Source organism: Montipora foliosa, chromosome 9 (assembly GCF_036669935.1).
Source record: "Montipora foliosa isolate CH-2021 chromosome 9, ASM3666993v2, whole genome shotgun sequence".
In the NCBI taxonomy this organism is placed as follows: domain Eukaryota; kingdom Metazoa; phylum Cnidaria; class Anthozoa; order Scleractinia; family Acroporidae; genus Montipora; species Montipora foliosa.
This window is the reverse complement of record NC_090877.1, coordinates 36533117-36535616: the sequence shown is the minus strand read 5'-3', so window position 1 is coordinate 36535616 and position 2500 is coordinate 36533117. Positions and strand designations below refer to the sequence as shown.

General features: G+C 40.6%; 1 protein-coding gene across 1 annotated transcript in view; it reads right to left on the bottom strand.

The window, feature by feature from the left end:
* Positions 1-547: 547 nt before the first annotated feature.
* LOC137970196 (MOB kinase activator 2-like) overlaps positions 548-2500 on the bottom strand; it is a 10649-nt gene continuing 8696 nt past the window's right edge. The window contains exon 5 of the mRNA XM_068816715.1: positions 548-2500. This exon is cut by the window's right edge and continues 532 nt beyond it. The gene's annotated coding sequence lies outside the window, so the exon portion shown is untranslated.

Sequence of the window (2500 nt, the reverse complement as noted above, 5' to 3'; positions counted from 1 at the left end):
GTTTATTGTTTTTGATCAACTGTAGTTGTAATTGACTTTGGACATTATGCTGAATCATTTATCTTCATGAAGAAGCCAGGCTGTGCCTGACAAAATATATCCTCATAGCCGTACAATCAACCTTGCAGTATTTTGTTCTAAATCTACAACGTATTATTTGCTGGTTGGATTTCCCAAGATCCGGCGCTTCCACTTTGTTCAACTGGCCCTTACATAAAAATTTGTCTTCATGTGAAGTCATGACCGGGATCGGGATTAACCGATAAGAGCGTTCGGGATTTCGGGATAAGGGAAAATTTTGGTCGCAATGACGGGATTGAAGAACCCTATTGGGAACCCTCACTAAATGGTGGGGATTGTCTTTGACGTAAGCGCAGTTTTATCTTTGTCAGTTAGCCATCAAAGCAAAACAACAACGTGAACACCAGAATCAAGAACTTTTTTACATGGAAAAAGTGACAGAAAGAAAGTTTTGCTCAAATAATGATGGGTAAGAAGGGTTCTGTGGCACTTTGAATACGCGTTCCCTTTCAAAACACCTCCCGAATAATTGCTTTGATGCATTTATTAAATGAACACTATTGTGCACATGACTTTGAAATACATACACCCAGTAAAAGGTACCAAATTACGTCTAAAATTACAACAACCAACCATAAGATAATTGGTTCATTACCCCGGTAAGAAATATTCCTTCCCTTTCTACGGGCGAATCTTGCGCCAATATAGTTTACGACGTGGTTGCGTAGCAACCGAAAGTTACAAAATAATCGGTGTCACGTGCTGTTGTCCAAGTTTAACGCGAGAGGTGAAAATTAGACCAGCGAGACTCGCGGCTCTACCGCGTTTGTACCCGTAACCCGCGGGTTTCCGCTTTCACGAAACCGAGACAACAACTACGTTGAAGACGCGAATATTTGATACATCGCGAAATTACCAGAAAATGTCGCAAATCCTTTTAGGCCCAATGATCGAGTGCTAATCGTCCCCTTTCCTGTTTTGTAAGTAGCCCATGCTCATTATATTATTGCTCTGTCAAGATGAAAATCCTGATCAAAGAAACGCAGTTTATCATGTGCATGAAATCCCTAAGTTTGAAAGTTTAAATGTCAAATATCGGTACCAAGTAGCACATTTTGTATGTGAGGCTGTTTACTTTGCAGTCCACGGTGACCCTAACCTAACTTTTCAATCTCTGACTAAAATTCTTCACTGAGCCTTCAAAAGAAAGGCAGCAAAAGGGCAGATGTTCACAACCGTGAATCTAGATTTTGAATCTGTGGATAAATGCAGAAGAGGACATTTCGGACCAGAACAGTGGTACTTATTCTTTTCGCAAAACTGGTGATTATCACTTGAGGCATTTTGTAAATCAAGCTCTCAAAAGGCAAAACTGAAAAAAAAAAAACAATGTGTACGCTATGGACTGGAAGATAAACATTTGAATGAACTGAACAGAAAAAAGACCCGACTTATGTTTCAGCGATTATGGTTGTCATGGTGAACCAGCCCTCCCTAATGCACTGTAACAGATGTGCGCTACAGAGATGCACTCTTTTATTTTCTACTTGGAATAAAGTGGCATGTTGTCAGTGACAAGCCATGCAAGATATTACAATTATGATTATCAGTGATTTGTACCTAGAGTCAAGGCTGGAGGAGAGAATGAAAGATTAGAGGGGTAAGTGCTAAAATCTCCTTGGTTCGCAAAAATATCTTGTTGGCTCATTGAGGTACCTTTGTATCGGCGCACACAGGCCATTAGCACAAAATTTCAACTTTGCCATGGCGTGAATTTTAAAATGTTTTCCTACATCAACCTTTCTCAGGCTCAAGTACGTAACAACGGCATTCAAAGACTCATTGATAATTCATTAGCCGATTGACCTACCATTTAACCAAAAATCGCGGAAATTTCGGAACAAATCGAACAGTCATTTTTTCGCAAAATCCATTTGGAAAATGTGGAGTACCTCCAGAGGTATTCCTGATCCTTCGATGGGAACGGAATTTCCGAAACTCCTGTACTATTTTAGCGATTCCTATGTTTCCAGGCCCTATTTCGAGCGAAATCGAGTGTTGCGCGAAGATACGCCCTGGGAACAAAGGTTTAACTAGTACATTTTAATGGTAAATGCAATTTCGTCCGGTTCGTCGGTATACTTTCAAAACGCTTACTATTACGCAACGGCCACTCCAACCGGAATTTTCCAAGAAATGGTAAGTATCTATGGTCGATAATACATCCCGTGCAGTGACTTTACATCGATAAAATCTCCTCCTTGTTACTCTGCGGCGAAGTCACTGCACGTGACATAGCTCGGACTCTCGAGGGACACTTCTCGTGGAACGTTTTTGAAGCCGTTCAAAAATCTCGCAGCACGTGTTTTATCGGGTCAAAAAACACTGCTGCTAGTTTTTTTGACATTAGGCCCGTTTTGAACGTCGCATTTTACATGTGCCGAATCTAATGCAAATGACAATAATCTATTGTTTTTGC